Consider the following 12,479-nt stretch of genomic DNA (forward strand, 5'->3'; position numbering starts at 1 on the left):
AAAATTTCAAAAATACAAAAGGTTTCCTCTGACCAAAGAATGTGCTGCCAATATTCATCAGGCTGCTTTTCATCTTTTTTGGCAAAGTTTCAGTCTTGCAGTTTTGTGATATTCTCTAAATAATAGTTTTCTTCCTGTGCACTGTCCATAGGTTGACTTCATTCAAGTTCAGTGCCTAATCAGTCACTGAAACACATTTTTACACTGTTAATCTTAACCCATTTGTTCAGTGCAAATCGTAAAGAGGAAATTGTAACTGGTGTGATTTTTCAGGGATGGCCATGCTGCCAAAGTAACACCTCTTCTACCACCTAATGACTGCTAAACACTGCTGCGTATTTGGCTTATGTTCGGTAGCTGACTGAAGCTCTTGTCACCTCTCCCATCTTTATCAAATCTAAGAATCAGATTTCTTGTTGAGGCAATTTCTTGCCATACAAAGCTGTTGCTTTAAAATTCCTAGCCAAAATTGGGAGAATTGTGAGGTTATTCGAGAAAAGATTTACTCACTTGTGTGGTTGTACTTTAAGGCACATATTTTAAAATTTTAGCTTTCTTTAAAAAAAAAATACTCCTCCTTATAATCATACAATTTTGGTTCATTCAACATTTTAGTGATATTATCTCTCCCAAACCTCCTCCATTCTATAAAAATACCAGTCAGAATATGAAACTGCTAGCATTCACACACTGGCCTTACTTGTATGTTTTATATTACATTGTACTTAGGAATTTATGTAGTGAATATACTTTATAAGGTACAATAAGTAAAGAGTATGGTCATTACAAAAGAAGAAGGCTAAAATTAAAAAATGGTATATGGGAAGATCGCACTGTTATCAAACTGATGTCTTGATTAGGTCTTGTGATCTTTTGTACATGGACTTTTTTTCTTCTTTTTTTTTGTTATAACTTGAAATAAAAAATAACATTTAGCTTTATGATTATCAGTTTGAGTTTGTCTTTCTGATACAAACAGACCAACAGCAAAGTGTAAGCCAAGCATGAGGGACATTGATGCAATAACATGCAGCACCTGTGCAAATCTCCACTTGGTGGAGCTCTAGACCTTCCTGAATTTGCTTCCAGTGGCTGCAGTCTTTGGCAAACCTCAGCAAGCTTTACTCATGTTTTGAAATCCTCTAAGCAATTTTGTGATACAGTACACACTTCCTCGTTGAAAAGCTGCTCCACAAGGGAGGGAGAACCTTCTTTCTTGAAAAGGGCATGTTGATAGTGAAAATGTAAGAAAAAACATATGTCTATATATAGAGAGAGAGAAACTTTTACCATGGGGAGCAAAAGATACTATGAGAAAATAATAATCATAATAATAGCAATAATAATGCTGTATAATACTAGAATGTCATTAAATCTCACTAAAATTACCATATTAATGCCTTAATTTTTTCAAAAATATACCTGGTTTCTTTACTAAAGATAGTAAAATGCATTTTGTTTCCTTGTACTTGTACATCTGTAATGAGAATAAAGTTGAATCTAATCTAAATAAATCTAATCTAAATATAGTGTTTTTCAAATTGATATTAATGTTTCATCCTTTAAAAGGAACCGTGTGCTCATGAGAGCTTCTGTGCCTGTGTGGGAGGATAAATTTCCACCTCTTTTTATTTCACAGTGAAAGGTCACTCCATATCTGACAATAATTATGGGAGTGTGTTAATGGCTAATTTGAACTAAACAATAATGCCATTACATGGATGACCTGCTGCATGTGTCTATACCCTAAAATATCACTTAGTTGACTGTAAAGGTGTTGTGAGTATAAAACAACACACCAACACACACAACCGGGCACTAGGAAAAGCAAAAAAAAAGTGTAAGGGTGGATTAAGTTTGTGCTGTGGAGGATATGCACATGCACTTGTACGCACATAGAGTTCAAGCGTAAGGCTGCTTGAACACCGTGATAAACACCTCCTTGCATTTTTAGAGATATGAATGGTACAGTGCCTCTCCATCAAATCTGCCCATAGAACATCACAACTATGACTTGCTCTTAGAGCCTCTGAGCAGAGAAATATAAATGTATCACACAACCAGAAAAGCAGCATAGATAGATAGATAGATAGAGAGAGAGAGAGAGATACAGAGATATAAGCTTTGCTTTCGTGGAGGTAGCACTTTCTATTGAGTGACAAAGTTAATGCTCCTCTTCATAAAAGCACAGTATGCCCTCTAGCCATAACGCCCACTTTAAAGTTAAATATGTAGTTTGAGCCACTCTGTGACAAGTGTTATGAGCTAGATATTATACAATTTAAAGGCAATAAACACATGCTAAAATACTTATTAGTATTCATTTTTAGGTTTGAATCATCATACATATTCAATTAACTTAATATTCTAGGTTGTCAAAGTAAAAAAATAAATAAATAAATAATTAGAAGTAGAAGAATCTGGTACTAAAATATTTCTCTCATTTCAAACATAGTTCTCATACAGGAGGAAATTACAAAGACAAAATCAAATCTGACTACTGAACGACAGATCTAGTCATTTCTTAGTTCAGTTAATTCAAGCTCTTTAGAGTTGCAACACTACTTTGCATTTTATTTTCACTCTATTGCAATAGTCTGGCTCTGTCACGGTGCAAGGAGCAGAACACCCTCGGACATCTGGAGAAAAAAATTAAATATGAAACAACATCTAAACATATGTTGTTGAGGAAATAACAGAAAAGCGCTTTACCTTGGATTTTCATAGCGTAGCATCCATCTCTGCCACTAAGTGCACAGTACTGTGTTTCTACTCCTGAGCGGTGCTTAGTGGTGGAGAATCTGGCTCCTCGCGGCAGTGCTTACATTCCAAGACTGACAACAGCACAGCTGGTGCGAATGTGTATAAGAGTGTGTGTGCAGAAGAGAGAGTCTCCTGCCTGCTTTCCTCCCTCGCTTTATGCTTCTCTCTTTCTCTCTGCCCTCCCTCTCTCGATTTCTCCTCCCCGCTCTCTGGCTTCTCCCCTCTTTCCTCATCTACACTTTCTTTCTATCATCTCCTCTCTCTCTCTTCTCTCTCTGTCTCTCCCTCCCTCTTTCCTCTGCCTCCCATGTGCTGTCTCTATCCCCTCCTCTCTCTTTCTGTAGCAGTGCATCACTTCTGGTAGTGGATGTCACTGAGGCTGAAGCTGAGGCGACTGCCCCTGATTGGCTGCCATTCACAAGTTAGCGATAAAGAAAAGGGAGAGAGAAAATCAGGAAGAAAAGCAGAGGGAGGGAAAATGGAGGTGTGGGGGTTGAGGGTGAGGTGGATGTTAAAGGGTGAAGAAGAGGTTGGACGCTCAGAAGGCACACAGAGTGTTTTCCTTTTTTTTCTTACCGTGAATGTAGCCACAAAGCTCTGAGGCTGCGCTGAAAGCAACTGCTCTGACGGATCGACTGTATGATGTTTGATGTCTAAAGCAATCGGCCCCGTCTAATCTTCATTCAATGACAGTGGAATGAAGGAGAAAAAGGCCATAACTTGTAAATCAGCCACACAGTGAGAGGTATGGGGGTTGCTTTTTCCCCTGTTCATATTCATCTTTGTCTCTCATCCTGTTGACTTGGCCAGCAGTATGTGGCAGGTGCACATACAGTCCAGGCACTCTGTCATCTCTTCTCATTACATGCCTCATTTTGGCACATATCAATATGTCTCTATACAGAAGGCTGTGTGATAGTGAGAGTGATATAGTATTTTAATTCAGCTGAAGGAGATGGAGCACACAATATATCATGCAGGTGTTTGATGCTAAGACAGAGAGGGACAGGAAGCAATATGCCATTAGATGCCAATATCAGTTCCCAACATGTACCTTGAGCAGATAAATGGATGGTTGGAAGTGACTTTGAAATGCATGGGATGCCACTCAGTTTTGCACTGTTGCTGAATAATTTAAGAAAAGCAGCGGTTTTACTGGCCAACATTATCTGAGCTCAAGTTTTATCTCCCAATATCAGTATGAATAGATTACCACCTCAAACTCTCTGCACCAGATAAATAAAAATGCAAAGAGGCCAAAGTAATTAACATCCAAACAAGCAGTGAGGTAGCCTCCCTCTGATACCATGCCAAACCTTCCCAATTCACTCCCTTGTTGTGTGTTATGGTGCTGAGAGGTTAAGAAATAGCTATGTGGTCTATTTGTTCATGTGTGCAAATGCTTCATATGTTTAATATCTGTATATATGACTAGGGGAGGAGAGTTGTGTCATGTTTACTTAAACCTCTGTGTGTGGATGTGTGTGTGTGGATTTCATTTGTGTCTCCTTGAGTATGTGTGCATAAATTTTTGTGTGTGTGATATTCCTCACTAACGAGCCACTGGAAAAAGGAGGCTATTTTGTACATTTCTGCATAGAATTAGTATTAATTTACTTGCTATTTACACCTCTGGGATGTTAATTACGCTGTTGTTACACAGCGCAAACAACTTTGTGCAAACATCAGAGAACAAGAACAGGCATTGTATCCAACTGTTTTAGAAAATACAGAAACATGTTTTTGGAGTCAAAAGTTCCCTGCTATTTTATACACTAACATATAAGCAAAAATTCCCATCTTCTTATCTTAACTGCCCTTGTAGGCAAAGATTATCCAAATTCCCATTCTTTTTTCTCTCTTATCCTCCTGATGAGTACTCTATTATATTAAATCAAAGTTTTCCAGGCTGAGGAAACAGCCTCCATAAGTAAGGGTGTCTCTTGATCCTCTCTCAATTCTCAGCGTCAGCTCCCATCAGCATCACTAGTTTGTTGCACTTGCATTCACCTCCACAGTCCAAGCTGCGGCTGATTAGTTTTCTGATTTCCTTTGCCTTCCCAAAGGAACACTCAAGCATGGATGTATACCCACTGTTTGCTGTGCAAGCATAACAACTGCAAGTAGTGATAGGTTATTGATATAGCTCCGTATATGGCAATGACAACCTCACATTAGTTCAGCACTATGAAAACTTCAATCCTGTCTCCTTTTGTTTCTTTTCACTGCCCACATGAAGATGTTGTACAAACAAGCAAGAGGTGTAGGCTGAAGGTACAGCATTGTGCCTACCTTCCAACACGTTTTACAATACACAACCACTCTAATGTAAAAAAAAAAAAAAAGAAAAAAGAAGAAGAAGAAGAATCCTTTCGGTGCTAATGCTAGAATTTCATCCATTTTAATTGGTTTATTGAATTGTTTTAAACATTTTTAAAACTTGCAGAAAGTGCTGCACATCTTCATGCCCCTTTTACACATTTTTTCTAAGACACATTTGTGCTGTAATGGCAATGTTTTAGAAGGTATTTATGCTGTTCATTACTCATTTCAGTCACTTTTTGATTCATTGTGTAGTATATAAAGATAGTAAAAAAAAAAAAAAAAAAAAAAATACCCATCCCAGTTTCCAAGGCAACATCTTCAAACGTCTTGTTTTGCCTGACGACCAGTCATAAACTTAAGATAATACATTTACTTCTAGGAACATCAGAAATGTTCAAGCTCTTTGGAGTTGCAACACTAGTTTTCATTTTTAAAGCGCTGGAACCAGCAAATTTCCATATTTTTACTTGAAAATTATTTAACATATTAAATAAATAGCAAATTAGTAGTTGGTAGTGCTGTCAGTTTTTGCTTATAGCAATTAAGTGTTTCAGCGCTGAAACCATTCCTATAGCTCTCATGGTTTATTATAGCTATAGCTATATATAGCTTATAAGTTCCATATTTGTTGCCTACCTTCACGTGTCTTGTTTGACACTGTTTTCGTACGTTAATTTACTGCATTTAATAATCTCTCCCCTCTCAACTTATTAAGCAGACACCAATTTAGCTGCTCCTGTCCTGATTTTGAGTTTTGCTTTTGAGCCTTGTTACGCTTTGTCTAGAGGGGGGGGGGGGGTTGCGGGATCTGCTGAATGTAAAGTTCATTGTTGACATTGTTAAACCACTGAAGCACACTGAGCTCCAACACTGTGTGCAATACATCGTGGCTTCTGAATGAGGTTTCACTGTGTTATAATTCTGTCAATATATTGAGCAAATGATGGAACTAGACTAACAGTCATCACATTTGTCTTAAGCTTACAACACTGATTGCTCTATGAAGCACAAAAAACAGTTCTTGCCTCATTTAACATTGGCTCATAGACCAATACAATTTAAAATGATCCAGTACAATAACTCTGCTACACGTAGGAATACTGTAGCCTCCTTTTTTGCACTGTCAAAAGTATTAATTGAACTCAGGGAAAACTTAGTGGTGTTTAGTGGAACACAAACACTAAACACCACTAATCAGAAACCTGGTTTAATGCATCACACTATATTTGTTTGATTAAAAATGTTGGCAACCAAACATTAGAAACACCTCTCAATACAGTGCAGTAACAAAGGGAGGTTAACAGGGTGTAAGAAATTCATCCTAGCCAGATAATCTGACTGCACTGGCATTTTATTTCACTTCAGTGAAATAGTTCAGGTGCCATGTCTTTTGAACTAATGCGAAAAGCAAAAAGCAACAATTAAAATAGCCACCAAGGCTCACTTGAAATACCATCTTACAAATTTTATAGCAAACATGACAAAGTGCTCGATCTAGCTGCTTCCAGTCTTCCAACTACTGTATTTGAAATAAGAGCTAATAAATGAACTGTTATTATCTGCAGCCACTGAATGAACCAACTGAACAATGTTATATATTATGGGACAGCTGTGTGACATATCATATATTCCAGTGAGGGGGACTGCAGGATGTGCTACAACAGGCCTACAGACTCATCAGAATGTCCAGGACTCGCTTTCTTATGAAACTTTAATATTTATGCTAATATTTATGCTTCATAATTGGTCTGCATGTTCCAGTAGCCACAGTCATAATAGGGTACTGAACTCCAGGTGAAGAAACGTATGTCTAACAAACTTTTGCAATTCTTGTGACAACTTGCTTCGGTGTATAGAAAGTTCAAATATCGCAACTAGGCAGAATGTGGAAAAGAGACAGAATATGCTATTAGTGGCAAGGAAAGCATTGTGGGTTTCTAAAGTGAGTGCAAGATGCTGTAAAAACTAATCAAATCAGTTCATCTCACTCTTTTTAAAAGCAGTAATGGGAGTAGAGAGCCTGAGGTCTCTGAGGGAAAAAAAGATCATAAAAAACTGAACTTCCAAAATAAACAAAAATACAAAATACTCTAATTATTATAGCATCACAACAAATATTCTGTCAGTGGTGAAATGAATAAGCAGTTGGTGTGTATTGCTGCAGCATTTGCTGAACTGAATTGGGCCTGGTTATAGTGTTTTTGTTCATTTTCAGCCCTGACTTATCTTTATTTCAGGGTATCAACACACTTCTTGAAATTAAATTTAACAAAGGTAACTTAATGCCCTGTTCACAGTAGAACAAATGCACCAGAACCACCTTTAGTTAAAGACTGAACACAGTTTACTCCAAATGAAGAGCACAAATAAGCCTGAAGACAAGAAGTCAGGACAACAGTCCTGTTGCTCTACTTACATAAGTTACATATGATAGTGGTTTCAAACATTCAGGACAGGAAATCACGATTGCATTGTCTATTCCAGAGTACTGTAGTGGGCTGCTGATTATATATATATAATATTATATATTTCCAGCATGTAATCATATCAACACTACTGGGGAATCCATTGATGCTCTGCATGAAACTGAGTGTGCTGTCGATATCCTAGCTAACATCAAGCAGATATAATAAAATACCAGGGGGTTGTCTTTAGCTTAGAACCATGGCTAAATGATTTGTTTACTTCCTTGATTCTGTTGCCACCAGGGAATATTGCGAGTAGGTGGCAGACTGTGCAGAACTGAGCACAATGCCTACAATAAGTTGAGAAAATAACTACAGTCTAATCTCTCAGTGTATTCAACTGGGTTGAAATCTGCTGACTACAAATGTCATACAATATAAATCACATCATTTTGATACCTACCAAACCATTCAGTGTCCCCTCGAGCCCTGTGATGGGGGCACTGTCATCCTGGAAAACAGAAATGTTTCATCAAAAGGCAAAGGTGATCCCTCAGAATAACTTTGTATTGATTTGCAGTGACCCTTCCTTCTAAGGGAACAAGTGGATCCAAATCATGCCAGCAATATATGTATTTTAAGGCCACTGACTTCGGTGCAGGGAGATCAAAGGGTTGGGGGTTTGAATCCTGACCAGGGCATCACCAGTCTGGGCCCTTAGGCAACGTCGTTAATGCTACTAGCCTATCTCATTACAAATGAGCGATAGAAATACAGGAGTCATACCGGTTCGAACGTCGCCCAGGTCAACAAGGTCTGCATCAGGTGCCAGGGAACCAGGGCGACCTGATGAGAAATGGGCTACTGGAACACGACATTCATGGACAAGGGTTGAGAATAGAGAACTGTTGGAATGTTACTACATGAGTAACCCCAGTGACAGGGGTTACATGAAGAGGATGTGGGACCTATGGAAACTTCAAAACCCACCATCTAGACTACGGCCAAAACAACTAGTAGCCCAGCGACTCACAGTCCTGGCCACACGCCTAAAGAGGTTCACCAGAGAAATAGAAGCAAGGAGAATAAACAGGGTGTTCACCAGGGGAGAAAAATATCAACTACTGGTAGATAAAGCAGTCACTCGAGACTGTAAGACCAGACAGACCAACCTGTGCACTGCCCGGATTGACTACAAGAAAGCCTACGACTCAATGCCTCACACATGGATCCTGGAATGCTTGGAGGTAGACAACATCAACAGGACTCTAAGATGGGACTGTGGAAAACAACCCTGGTGGCCAACCTCAAGCCGATTGCACAAGTCTCCATGAAGTGCAGCATCTACCAAGAGATGCTCTATCCCCGCTGCTGTTCTGCACAGGCCTGAACCCCCTCAGCCAGATCATCACTAAGAATGGCTTCGGATACCGACTATGAAATGGAGCAACCATCAGCCACCTCCTGTACATGGACGACATCAAGTTGCACACCAGGATTGAGCGAGACATCGACTCACTGATCCACACCACCAGGATATACAGCAAGGACAACGGAATGTCATTCGGACTGGACAAGTGTGGTCCAATGATAACGAAGAGAGGGAAGATTGTCAGGATTGAAGGAGTTGAACTTCCAGAAAGCAGCATAGTTGAGGGAAGCTACAAGTACCTCTGAATCCCACAGGCAAATGGGAACCAAGAAGAAGCCACAAGGAACGCTGCCACAGCCAAATCCCTACAGGGAGTAAAGCAAGTCCTAAGAAGTCAGCTAAATGGGAAGAACAAGGTCCAAGCCATCAACACCTACACCCTGATGGTCATCAGATACCCCGCTGGCATAATAAGCTGGCCAAAAGAGGACATAGAAGCCACTGATGTCAAGACAAGGAAGCTCCTCACAATTCATGGAGGGTTTCACCCCACATCCAGCACCCTGAGACTACACTAAGAGGAAGGAAGGAGGCCGAGGACTGCTGAGTGTCAGAGCCACCATCCGAGATGAAACAGCAAAGATCTATGAGTACATCAGGAAGAAGGCACTGAGTGATGGAATACTTAGTGAATATCTCAGGGGAGCAAGAGCCATCATGGCAGGACAAACCCCTGTACAAACCCCTGCACGGCATGTACCACCGACAAATACAAGAAGTGGCTGATATCGAAAAGTCCTACCAGTGGCTGAAAAAAGCTGGACTGAAAGACAACACAGAGGCACTAATTGTAGCAGCACAAGAACAGGCTCTGGGCACAAAATTGATAGAAGCTGGGGTCTACCATACCAGGCAGGACCACAGGTGCAGTCTGTGCAAAGATGCCCCGGAGACAATCCAGCACATAACAGCAAGTTGTAAGATGCTAGCAGACAGGGCATACACAGAACGCCATAACCAAGTAGCTGGCTTAATGTACAGGAACATCTGTGCCGAGTATGGGCTGGAGGTCCCAAGGTCAAAATGGGATACACCTCCACAGGTGGTGGAGAATGACCGAGCTAAGATCCTGTAGGACTTCCAGATACAGACCGAAAGACAGGTGATGTCACATGATGTCATAGTAGTGGTGGACAAACAGCAGAAGAAAGCCATAGTGGTAGATGTAGCAATCCCAAGTGACAGCAACATCAGAAAGAAGGAACATTAGAAGCTGGAGAAATACCAAGGGCTGAAAGAAGAGCTAGAAAAGACCCGAGATTGAGGAAGACACACACACCACCCGTAGGGGTGAGAAGGGAAATTATATATACATATAGACAAAGGAGCATTTACAATATAGACCAACCTTTTGACCTTTTGACTGACTGAAGCTGCTGTAGATTGACTGATAATAGGTGAAATGGTGAAAAGTTCAGTTTTTGAAAGGATGGTAATTCATTTTGACACATACAAATAAATTGTAAAAACAGTTGGTTACAGTTGAGTCAGCATTACAGGAATACTTAGATGCCATCTGTGCATTGAGATTTTTTGGCTGTCTTCATCTTTGACAGCACAGATTACAGTAAAACACAAATATAAGATTGACTGTCAGTAGAAAAATGGCTTTGCCAGAGCAAAAAGTGCGCAAAAATAGTTTTGCTTTTTCCAAATTACAGGTAAAATTGACATAAGAAAGAGGGGAATAACAAATGCAACAAATGCTTATATATTATAAAGTGACATTTTCTTTTTTAGAAGTTCCTGAAGATCTTGTTAAGTGCAGCAGGAGTCTCCTGTTTAATAATGACAGGAATAGAATATTCTGACAAATCTGTTGCTTCAGTAAAAAGCACAGCAGTAAATTAATAATGATGCAGTACACCATTGCTTTCAGAGGTTTGGAGTGTTAGTAGTGTTCAAGGTTATTATACTGCAAATGTCAGAATCATTCTCTCTGATTACAAACTGTGGAGCATGTAAACACAATACCTTATGCCATCATTTGCACACACAGCGCTCATTGTAGTAGTTCCTCATTAAAGTTGATTGCTCTGCAGTTTTCTCAATCAGGATAAAAATGTATGATCCAAAACCAAGGAATTGTTAAGATTCACAGTAATAGAATCCAACATATTTTAGGTAGATCAGGAATTATAAGAAATTTTACCCCGTCCCTTTTGTGCACAAGTCCGAAAAATGCATACCCAAATTACACTAGCTGTTGTCCTTATGTAACCTGATTATAAGTGATTTAACATTATAATTACACAAAATAATGTTCAACTGCAAGTGTAACATGCTTGGGTAGTAAGACCTCCAATCCGCTAGGGCTCGCACTCGAGTTAATGATGAATATTTGTTGTTCTTCTGTGTTATCCCCATTGTAAAAGGAGAGTGCGCCGCTGTTTCTCCCCTTTTCCTGTTTGGAACCGCTGGGAGAGATGAGCTGTCGAGTGGAGTGTTTACCGCAAGGTCTTTTTATGTTTTGTTTTGGGTACCAGGTACCATCAAATAAACAGCAAGCTCAACCTAAACCCTGTGTCACTATTTCTGCTTGACCCCATCACAACACAACGCAGAGTTTCTCCAAGTACGTCGAGAGCTATCATACGATCTAAATGCATATGGTGACAATTAGTGTGGGCAAGAAATCCAAGATGGCGATGTGGATGCTGGAAAACCAGGCACAGGGAGGCTTCTAAGGCAACCAGTTACACTTACATTTTAAGGGTTATATTGATGAGCTTGGTATCTTTGCAACTTTCTGCATTGTTTTTTGTAGGACTACGTGCAGTTACTATGTAACCAGATAACTTTATGGATGATGTATTTATTGTAAAACAAAAGATGCAAAACAGCCAATAAAAGCAGCTGGTTCCTCCCGTCTGGACCTGTGTTCCTGTGTTATTTGGGTATCAATCACTGCTCTATATAAATATTATCAAAAATACAGCCGACCATGCTGCCATAAATAAAAGCACAGCGATTCAGGTGTCCACCGATTTAATTCAGCCTCTAATTCTTCCTCAGAACAGCTTTATTCTGCCACAAGCCAACACTAGCGCTGTTAGCCTATACCGTAACTGTTAGCTGTATGGCAGCGTCATATTTCGCTGAATCATCATCACAAACATCAAACGTCAAGTGTCCCATACTGCACCGTAACATTCTATGAGTGACGTCACACTGTAAAATATGAAATATGACTCCCCTTCCCCTGTAGCTGTGCCCGCTGCGTGCCCAGCGTTGTCAGGGAGACGGTACTGCAGCAGCGTGGGCCATTTAAATCCCTCCTCCCCTTTGTCCATCATACAGTGTGATATCTCATTCGAAAAGGTTTTTCATTGGCTACAAAATATGTCAGTCATCATTGACAAACAATGCGACTGGCTGATTTTCCCCCTGACTGGGTTTTGCTCTGAGTCATGACTCCCATTGGCTTTCGTACTGACTTACGCTGTAAAACGTAACAAACAAGTTTGATTGAGGGCTCATGTGATTCACAGCAACCTGCTGAATGTAGAACTATGGTCTGTTTGTAGCGAAAAGCGGCGAAATCCACCGTAAGA

The sequence above is a fragment of the Mastacembelus armatus genome, chromosome 20, assembly GCF_900324485.2.
Source record: "Mastacembelus armatus chromosome 20, fMasArm1.2, whole genome shotgun sequence".
Classification (NCBI taxonomy): Eukaryota; Metazoa; Chordata; class Actinopteri; order Synbranchiformes; family Mastacembelidae; genus Mastacembelus; species Mastacembelus armatus.